Source organism: Sycon ciliatum, chromosome 5 (genome assembly GCF_964019385.1).
Source record: "Sycon ciliatum chromosome 5, ocSycCili1.1, whole genome shotgun sequence".
Lineage (NCBI taxonomy): Eukaryota > Metazoa > Porifera > Calcarea > Leucosolenida > Sycettidae > Sycon > Sycon ciliatum.
Genome location: NC_088647.1, coordinates 16,137,982 through 16,149,252, shown reverse-complemented (window position 1 = coordinate 16,149,252; position 11,271 = coordinate 16,137,982).

Here is an 11,271-nt window from a genome sequence, read left to right as displayed (position 1 = left end):
CTCTATTCTTGATTTGCAGTCTTCGCACACTCCGTAGATCTACAATGTAGCAGTGACAAGGTTCTTGTCCACCATGGTCCACCGTCATCGTCAGTGGCCATCTGCGACGTGCCGGGATCTGTCTAGCGACCCGCCTCCGCCTCACTAGCTAGACTCATCTGCGAACATCGCCCCCCCCCCACGGGAAACACACAGTCATTTCTGCACCGGTGATGGAGACTGGTGCAGAGCGACAAGACTTGCTCGGCGTGTTGAGGCTGAGCAGAATGAGTACTTGTAGCTTGGACTTTCTTTAGAAATCGCTCTTCTCCCTAGCTGGCAGCTGCCAATCGGAAGGTCAAAATAGCAGTACTGTTGTAGGTTCGTAGTTTCGCAAGCCTGAAGGACGGCAAGAGAATGGCTAATGCTCCTCCGGTCTGGCTCAAATGTCAAGATGCAGGCACTAAGTATGGTTCAAGCGATGAATGGATCCATACTGATGGCCCTAGAAAAGGCCACTTGGATCTTGAAAAGATTGTGACTGGCCAAGGGACGTCTGCACATTATGTGGAATTCGTTCGGTACGAGTCATCAAGTCGGTTTCTCATAGATGAAACTAAGAAATTATGGACAGAGTTACACACTATTGTCAAGAATAGTATTGGTAAAGATCCAGCGAAGTCTTTAAAGGGCGTTTAGTACGTATCCAGACAAAGGTCTTCCGTGAGCATCACAACTTGTACGTCAACGGGCTCAACGCTTGGGACATGACTGCATTGGCTCCCCACATGACTGATTTTAAGCCGAAACTAGATCAAGAAATACTAAAGGACGAAAGTTCCCATGGTGCTCTTTGGAAGGAATGTGGAATCGACCCCGAACCCATCTGGAACTGGCAGAGGAAGCTATTTGACGAACTGATAGTACTCGCCATCCGTCAATGTCAAATTGCCAGCAAGCAACTTAGAAAGTTGAACCCTTGCTCAATCTGTAAATTGCAACACTGCTGTGTAGAGAAGCATCACCCGGAAGCCTTCCTCCTCGCTAACTCGGCGTATCGTGTCAGTGGAATTGGACGGAGTGTTGAAGATGTGTTAGAGTGGCCCGCTGGAAAGCTGAAGGCTGCTACCAGGCAGGCTGTGACTCGTTATATCTTCACTCCGTCAAGGCGAAGATTCCAGAAGGATATCCTCAGCTGGAAAGGCTACGACAAGAAGCTTGAGTCATCCTGGTTACGGATTCTGCTTGTGCCTGAGGAAGAGCATGACCAGTATGTGCAGTGCTGCAAGGAAATGAACAGGGTGGACGGGGACTTCCAAAATACCTTCCACGTCCTCGTTCTATCGAACATCAGCGACACGGAGCACACCATAGGCCGGTCACGTTTCAACATCTTGAACATTGCTCGTTTCTGGGGACTCCCAGGCTGCTGGGTGATCGACGACAGTGTGCCTGTTGACACTATCGAAAAGATGCAAGTTGATCAGCTGGATGGTAGGCTCTCTTGGCAGCGTTTGGATCCTGATAAGCCAATGATGGAGATTGAGATGCATTGCGAGAGACATACGAATGTGGCTCAAGTGGGCATAGCTTCATCGTGGTCCACTCGCAACCTAAACAGCTCCAGTAAGCTCCTCCAGTGCAACGAACGAGCACCCACTGGATTCATATTCCTTCGAGTCGACCGCTGCTACTCAGAGCACCAGTTGGACACACGGACTAGACTGATACGTCATGTTGACTATGAACCCGCCCTACCGTTCAAGGAAGATATCATATTTTCCCAGGGATTGGTGTCGGGCGGACGAGTCGTGATAGTCAATCGAGGATTCCGTTTTCGTGACAGGGCGCTGAAAAGCGTCTGCTGCAACGCAGCACTTCCCCAAGCACGGGTGCTATTCTGAACAAACTCAGTGATGCACCGTGTGCTATCCAGAGCTGGACTAAGACAGTCTTGCATACTCTGTTATTCAGAATTTACTACCTACTAGTAATTAATTTTGCAGTATACTACAAGTACACGGAGCTTTGGTACTGACTTACATGTGACATGTACAATGTCACCACTTGAACTACTGGCACATACTACTGTACTTCCGCTTTTGTGCATACAGGTATTACAGGTATGAATGAAGGATATTAGTCTATGATATGTGCTGCAGTCTTCCTCCGCGCCTTTTGAGTTATTTTGTTTAGTCTACAGAAAATTATGTACTTGACAAATCAAAAGTCACTTCTGTCTGATGGTCGCGTGAAACTCTGAACACATTGCATTCATGCTTCACCGCAGCTCTTTATATTCCAACTTGTTGCCATTTACCCCAGTTCGGCTAGCTCTCCATGCCCCATGGAATGGTTACTTACGATGTATGCATTCTGTGTTGGCCGGATTATAACCTATCGCTAAGCCTTGGTTTAAAAGTTATAAGCTCGCTGCTAGAGAATACACACACTGATGATGAGATGTGGAAGAGATTGATGATGATATGATGGTGTCGGACTTCCATGGTATGCTAAATGTATGTATCCGATGTGGACGACAATTGACTGTTTTTTTTTTGGATAAGTGCGTGTGTGTGTATCAAAGTTATACCTCTGGGCAACTTCCCGGGAGTCTTGGTAGTTGTAGTCCCTTACTACCGGCTTAGTTTTTTACATCTTTCCTTGGGTATTTTGAGAAGAAGGGAACGAAAACGTTCAATACTTACATGTATGACTGAAGTAAGTTAGCTATGAGACATAACTAACTACCTAATACTTACTTTTGCAGCGCTGGTGGTGGGTTCCTGCGTAAATAATTCTACTATGTTCGTCCAATTCACAAGTGCGGGAGTCATCTGATTCCAGAAATTTTGGACCTATTTCCCTCCTCCCGATCGCTTCCAAGCTGCTGGAGAGGTGCGCGTATGAGCAGATCATGTCGCACATACAAGGTGAATCATGAGAGCCAGTATAGCTATTCACAACGCTGTCACCTCCAACAACTAGTCGCACGTCCGCGTGAGGGACAACAATACGAACTTAGAAGTTGCGACTTCGGCGGTAATAGTCAGGAAGTTGGTGTTTGTCGCGCTGGAAACAAAGCGTCTCTGTAAGTTTGTATCCCTGGTGATGGTTTGGCCTGGAGAGCAGTATATAAGTGGTGCTTTTCAGGCACAATCTTCCTCAGCCTACTCAAGCTCAACTGATGAGGGGTGAATTCCCCGAAACACTGTGTATTGAGCAGGGAGTAGTGCTTTCTTTCAGGTTTGCCGAGCGGAAGGTGCGACGTGCTCCTCGTGTGCTCCGGATGGCAGTCGTGAGTCAGTCAAGTGTCAAGTTCGGCAAGAAGCGTGTGCTCCTCGTTGGAGCAACCAACTTCGTAATCCAACGATCTACAGGATCCACTGTAGAGATATTAACTGTCCGTATCCGTCTTGCTACCAAGCCACGTGCAACAGACATTGGTGTGTCCACCTGGTATCGCCCGCCGTCTGCCACAGCGGATTTCTGGGACCAGTTGAGCTCTGAACTTGATTTAGCCCTTCAAACTCCATTAATCCTAGGCGACTTCAATACTGATGTCCAGCCAACGACTCCCGGATATCGCCATCTACAGCACGTCTGTGCGGAGCATCACCTCAGAAATGTTATCACTGAACCCACTAGTTTAGCACGCACTTGCCTAGATCTTGCTCTGGTTACTGACGGCTCCCCTGTAGTCAAGGCGGAAGTAGTCTCAATGAACGGTGTTAGTGATCACGATCTCGTCATTGTCCAATGTGCCTATCAAGACCTTGAGCCCATTCCTCCGCACACTCACAGGCTGATTCGGAAGCCTGCACCCCATTCTATGGATTTCGACCAATGTGGCCAGGAAATCAGTGAAAGTTTCAGAACTTGGGAGTCGCCCACCAGCCTGGACGGTCAAGTGAAGCACTTGTCCAAGTGTTTGAGACATGTTCTGGACAGAAATGCCCCGATCACTCAGCTCAAGGTGTCTGGATTTGGCAGGCCTCGTCGGCAACCATGGGTTACGCCACACTTCAAAAAGCTTCCGTCCGAGCTCTGCCATCTTGTACCATCACGAGCAAGGTTCGGCAGTTCTTCAGCTTCGAATAAACTTGCACAGGAAATTACGAAGGAACCCAACCGACGGCCCCCTCCTCCAGCAGTACCGGGCAGCACGGCGCGAGGGAACCCTCTTGAATAAGATACTGCGTGAAAGCCTTCAACACCCATAAACGCAACCCCAGAGCCCAGTGGCAAATCCTGAACAAGCTTGCAGGACGAGAAAAAGTCAAATCCTTACCTAAGGTGACTATATCCGACCTTACAGCCACATTTGCAACCGTAGTTTGTGATCCTGCCAGACCGTCTGACCTTGTTCTACCCAGCCCGCCAGTCGACATTCCCACTCTCGACGAGTTTACGCCAGTCACAGTCGAGTATGTTGAAGATGTCTTGAAGTCATTGAACAGCCACAAAGCACAAGGTTCCGATGAAATACCACCATGTCTCCTCAAAGCATGCCGCACAGACATCGCTGGCCCACTCACCGCTAGCATCAATACGTCTCTGCATACCGGCCAAGTTCTAAGTAGTTTTAAAGGGGAAGTTAAAGCAAAAATTAAAATTTCACCAGTTGTAGTCTTCGGGGTGCTGAGCCGAATGGTCTTGGTCCGAGAAAGCTGAGACGCTCCCTTCCTACTTGAATCCAAATCGAACTCGTGCACTTCCACCGAAACTGGGTGACTGCGCCCTACTAGATGGGGATTTGTATGCAAAATGTCACTAAAAGCGCCATTTCGTTCTTCTAAAAGCACGGATGACCTCGATTGGCCCATATGTTGTAGTCTTTTGGACGCTGAGTCGACTGGTTTTAGTCCGAAAAGGCTGCGATGCAGCGTTCCTCCTTTATTCCCAATCGAACATGGTTGAACAAGCGGTCACGTGCTCCTGCGTACACCAGTCACTAGGGCCTAGGCCTTGACGGATTATGCTAATATTTCCGTGAAATTATGCTTTTCGCATTGCTGAAAAAATCCCGAATTATGCTATTTTTATGCTAAAAGTTATCATATTATGCCGCATTATGCTCACATATGCTGCTAATGTACATGATGGTTCTGTGCAAAATAACAGGGTAGTTTTTTGTAGAGGGCGTTGTACTGCAGTAGCAAAAGTTCAACGGGGTCAACGCACCGTCCGACCTACATGTAGCTACGAACGTCACTGATTGTAGTGGACTGGACATAATAATTATTATTATCAAGGGAGTCGTAAACCTCCGACTTCCTGGTGCATCTACATGTACTTGTACTAAGTCTTGTACTTGTAGAACATGTACAACTGTATGGAATTTGATGCGAAAAGGCGGATTATTCCAATTTTAGCGATTCGGATGCAATTTAATAATGAATTTATATAGCCTCGAATTATGCGATTATTCGATTTTGGTAGGAATTATGCGAAAAATGATGCTAGCATAATCCGTCAAGGCCTACCATGTACCAGTCACCTGGTCACCGTGCCTGCAGGGTACAACTAAACTTAGCCTGTTTGACCTTTTTTGGGTGCACTCCTGTCACTTGAGTTGAACTCGAGTTATTATTATTATTATTATTATTATTTTTATTAGTGCAATTAGGAGTATAATCGATGCAGACATGGCCAGACAACAACGAGTTCATGGAATTTTTTAAGGATTTTTATGTTATTAAAAATCGATTTTCGTGTTCCGCTCATCAGTGAATAGTATCGGAACTGAGGGTACTGTGTACAACAATAGAACATTTTATAACAGCATAATCGATTTTGAATAACATAAAAATCCTTAAACAAATTCCATGAACTCGTTGTTGTCTGGCCATGTCTGCATCGATTATACTCCTAATTGCACTAATAAAATTGCTTTCTCCACGCCGACTCTTTAAATTATTATTATTATTATTATTTTTTCTTATTTTGTTAGGGATTTCCCAACAGGCAATGTTGCCTTTTTACTGGGAACCCTAAATGAGACTTTGTGTGAGCGCGAAACGAAGCAGGCGACTCGGCCAGGCGACAAGATGGAGGCAGCGCATTCCACCTGTCGGCACCAAGATACGCAATGGAATGGAAACCAGGGAGTCGTATAGACCGGTCTATACGACTCCCTGATGGAAACCATACCGGGAGCGGCAGGCAGGCAAGACAAGAGCAGCTGGTTGAACCTTGGTGTGAAAGTTGTCGCCTGCTGGCGTGGTGACCAGGTGATTTTGGGGGGATTTTGGGCACCCAGGAGCACGTGACCACTTGTTCTGTCGTATCCATACGATTGGCACGTGCCTTTTAGGCCTCTACGGGACAAGTATGCCTTATTTAGTTGTTTTATTATTTATCTATCTCCCGTAAACGGGTTCATAATCGTCTTTATTTTATATTTCCCCACATGGCTCCCGCTCTTTATGCAACAGTTCGTACGCATATTTATTACGGTGATACGCTATTGCATGCAGGACCAGCAATCTCGTGGCCATGGATTTCCATGGCCGCAACTAGATCATATTGCCATCTCCTTGTTTTTCTCTCTCTCTCTTGCCTTCCGCCTTCAGGCGGAAGCTTCGGCTTTCGTCTGTCTTGCCTTGTGCTCTCATTATCGTCTCTTGAACCAAGTTAGCTCCTTTGAAGATGTGAGTCAACCTGAACGCTGGTGTGAGTGTACGTGTCTGTATATGCCTGAGTGTGTGTGTGAGAGTATGTCTAGGTATATGTGCGTGCGTGCGTAAGAGTAATTCTGTTGGTGGACTCTCTCCAAGTGGCCACCACTGCACGGCCTTGTAATGTGAAGGTTTATTAGTAAGTTAGTTCATGTCGACGACCGCAGCCTTGGGGTCTAACCCCGGGCCGTCCGGATACGACATTTGGCGCAGTGAACAGGATCCGACACCTTGTGTGCTGTCAACGAGAGAGACATTGACGAGTATGACATTGTGATGCCCCGGTTGTTCGAATGGACGGGCAGTATGGAGCTTCCGCTGCCCGATCCGCGAATGACCGGACTTCTACGAGATCTCAAGGATATCAAGAAGAAGGTATGGTTGTTCTTGGGCTGTTTCTCGTGATCGTAAGTTTGACGAAAATTCCACGTGGCGTCGTAAATCCATTATTTTGGTTTGTGTCACTTGGTATGGACATTCGCATTCTGGAAACAGATGTGGAGCGCCGCCAAGTCAAGGGTTTGATCATGGCGTAAATGGAGAATTTGACCTGTATGACGAAGCTGGCACAGTGGCAGCAGTTTTCCTGCTGTCCTTGTGGTTTGTGTTTTTTTTTTTTGTGGTTTTGTGTGTTGTGACCTTATGGTTCAGCAGGTGCTGTGAAACTTGCTGTTACCTCCTGCGCTGTCTCAGCAGCTGCTCCTGCTCGTGCAGCTATTGTAGCTGAAGCCATTGCTGTAGGGTTACTACCGCCCCATCGGAGGGAGTGGAATCGACGCCCCTACAGTGCGATCCTCGCTGGTCCCCTGACCTTGTCGGTAAGGAAGAATTGGAAAAATACGCCAGTTTGTATTTGTTGCAAATTGACGCATTTGCAGCGCTTGCTAGCTCTGTGCTTTTGGCTGATTGCAGACTGATTGTTGCTGAGTCCTAGGCCTTGCGAGTTCCCAGAAGAAACCTATGAATTGGCCTCTGGGATGTAGCTGATGCTATTACCGCTCTTTAGAGATCGGATAGCTCTAGTCTAGTGCCCTTGTTCTGCGGGTTCTCAGTTTGTGGGAGTACTTACTCCGAGAGTTGTCATTATTAACAAAAGAAGGGAGGTCGTTTGCATCTGCTTTTGTAGATTTTCTCCGGAAGTGGAACCCTGGGGTTGAAGTCAGTATCTGCAAAACTTAGACTGCTACAGAAAACAAAAGCCTGATCTATGTGTTCTGTCTTCATTGAACATGCGAGTGAGCGTGCGGACATGTTGGTGCCTCGAGCGGTGAATGGATGTCCAGTGGACGCTGTGATTGATACAGGATCCGCCGCTACATTGTTGTCAGAGGATTTTGCCGACCGCCTACCTAAGGAGCTGGAAAAGGAAACCTCTGACCAAGGCCCGAAGTTGATTAGCCCCAACGGGCAACCACTAGAAGCCGTGGCGTCAGAAATTGTTCAGTTGGAACTCGGAGATGCAACCTGTTGGCACCGGGTAAGAATTGTTAAGGGGTTGCCGCGTGATTGTATTGTTGACCGGGACGTATTATCCCACATTCCTTGCACAATTTCTTCGGGACAAAGGGCGAATGTTCTTCTCTACCTCCCCCGCCTCAATCAGTACTGTGGGTTCGGATTATGGAGTGTTGAAACTGGGCCACATTGTTACCCGGGGAGGGGGTTAGGACCGACCCGGGTAAGATCGAGGAAGTCGGAAACTGGCCTACCCCTGAAGCAGTTGGAGAAGTGCGTGGTTTCTTGGGATTCTGTGGGTATTATAGGCGGTTTGCCCAAGATTTTGCCACCATTGCCCGCCCCTTGTACAGCCTGACGAAAACTGGCCAAGTGTTTTTGTGGACCCCTGACTGTGAAACCGCTTTCCTGAATCTGAAGACAGTGCTGACGACCGCCCCAGGACTAGCTTACCCCAGGTTTGGGCAAGATGCATCACCATTTCTGGTAGACGTAGATGCTAGTGGATTAGGGTTAGGAGCAGTGCTGTCTCAGGTTCAGGAAGGTCTGGAACGGCCGAGAGCGTAGGCTAGTCGACTTCTGGCCGATACAGAAACACGGTACGCATCCACGAAAAATGAATTGTTGGGTTTGGCGTGGGCTGTGCGACATTTTCGTTGCTACCTGCTTGGTAAACAATTTGTGATTCGTACTGATCATCGTTCTCTAGAACACTTGGCTAATTTCAAAAGTCCACCGGCGATTGTGGCTCGCTGGCTGGAATATTTGTCTGAATTTGAGTTCACCATATTGTACAGGGCAGGTCGATCGCACGCTAACGCTGATGCATTGTCACGCCGCCCTGACGCTTCGACGACGCTGTTCGTAGGGGCCGTGAACAACGACGTTGGCAACATCCCCACACCCCTCATCCGCCGTTTCAACTGGCCGTGGTCAAGATGGGAAACGGAACAGGAGAAGGACCGAGATCTCGCCCAAGTAGTGTCCTGGCTAGGTATGGACTCTCCGCCTTGCCCACAGGACATGATGGGTAGCAGTCCTGAGGTACGTATTTTGTGGAAAAATCATGAAATGCTGGTTCATCATGAGGGGGTGTTGTGCCGTCGTTGGGAGGACCCTTGCCCCGGTAAGCCGTCTATCTTGCAAGTTGTTGTTCCCCGGCATTTACGTTCATTGGTTTTGCAAGAGTATCATGACCAGGGGGGACATACGGGTTCTACACGCCTGCAGAAGAAACTGACGCAACAATTTCACTGGGTAGGCATGAAGAAAGATGTCTCGGATTGGGTTGCAAGTTGTTCTTCCTGTAGCCAGTTGAAGCGTCCCGTTGGCAGAGGGTCTGGCGCTCCAATGCAGTCTTCCTGGACGGGGTATCCTTTTGAGCGAGTAGCTATGGATTTGATCCCCAATTTGCCGGAGACAGCGGAAGGGAACCGCCATATTTTGGTTGTAGTTGACTATTTCACTAAATGGGTGGAAGCTTTTCCGCTTTCGAGAATGGATGCTTCCACTATTGCTTTGGTGTTTGTTAATGAGTTTGTGTCACGTTTTGGTGCTCCTGATCGGTTGCATACCGATCAGGGCAAAAACTTTGATGGCTCTCTGTTTCGCAGTGTTTGCTTTCTGCTTGGCATAGATAAGACCAGGACAACTGCGTACCATCCACAGAGTGACGGTCTGGTTGAGAGATTCAACCAGACGCTTGAGCGTGGCCTGGCGCACTACGTCTGCCGGAATCATCGAGATTGGGACATCAAGTTGCCAGCCTTCTTGATGGGATACCGCTCGACGCCGCAGACTAGTACCGGCTACAGTCCAAGCTATCTGCTCTTTGGTCGGGAGCTATGCCTACCTCAAGACTTGGCATTTGGATTACCGCCAGGAGCAGCATCCGCAGTATCGTCCCAGCCGGAATTCGTGAGTGCTCTCCGCCGACGCCTGGAGGACGCTCATGCGCAGGTTCGGGAGCACTTGGGCAACGTGCACCGCTATCAAGCGCATATCCGTGATCGTAACGCTAAGGCCGTGACGTTTGCAGCTGGTGATGCAGTGTGGCTTCTGGTGCCGGCCATTCCGACGGGTACAACCGCCAAGTTTTCTAGACTGTGGCACGGACCGTACCTAGTCGAGGAGAAGCTCTCCGCCGTCACCTACCGCATCAAGCTGTCCGAGCCCACGGCACGTCGGCTGATAGTGCACGTCAACCGGCTGAAAGGTTGTCATCATCGACCGAGTCGGCTGCAGGAGGTTCACGAACAAGATGAGTCGGACTCACCGCAGCCCATGGCATCCACCCTGACTCCGTCCTACCAGCCTGATGCCGCCGCCCGAGACGAGGAGGACACCGCTCGGGTATTCGACAGTGCTCCGCCAGTTGGCGTGATGGAAAGGCGAACCCCGCGTTCCCGCCATCCACCTCAGCTGTTTGGGAGTCCCGTCTGGCACGAGTAAGGATTTCAGTGGTATTGACTGGATTGGTTGTGGCCAATATTACAGCTAGTCTTTGAACAGTTTTTTTGATCGGAACTCCAATTTTGACCTGCACTCGTTTAGTTAAATTGTTAGCCATAATCTTAGTCTAATTTATTACGTTACTTATAACACGAGGACGTGTTCTTTTCCGTGTAAGCGGGGGGATATGTCGTATCCATACGATTGGCACGTGCCTTTTAGGCCTCTACGGGACAAGTATGCCTTATTTAGTTGTTTTATTATTTATCTATCTCCCGTAAACGGGTTCATAATCGTCTTTATTTTATATTTCCCCACATGGCTCCCGCTCTTTATGCAACAGTTCGTACGCATATTTATTACGGTGATACGCTATTGCATGCAGGACCAGCAATCTCGTGGCCATGGATTTCCATGGCCGCAACTAGATCATATTGCCATCTCCTTGTTTTTCTCTCTCTCTCTTGCCTTCCGCCTTCAGGCGGAAGCTTCGGCTTTCGTCTGTCTTGCCTTGTGCTCTCATTATCGTCTCTTGAACCAAGTTAGCTCCTTTGAAGATGTGAGTCAACCTGAACGCTGGTGTGAGTGTACGTGTCTGTATATGCCTGAGTGTGTGTGTGAGAGTATGTCTAGGTATATGTGCGTGCGTGCGTAAGAGTAATTCTGTTGGTGGACTCTCTCCAAGTGGCCACCACTGCACGGCCTT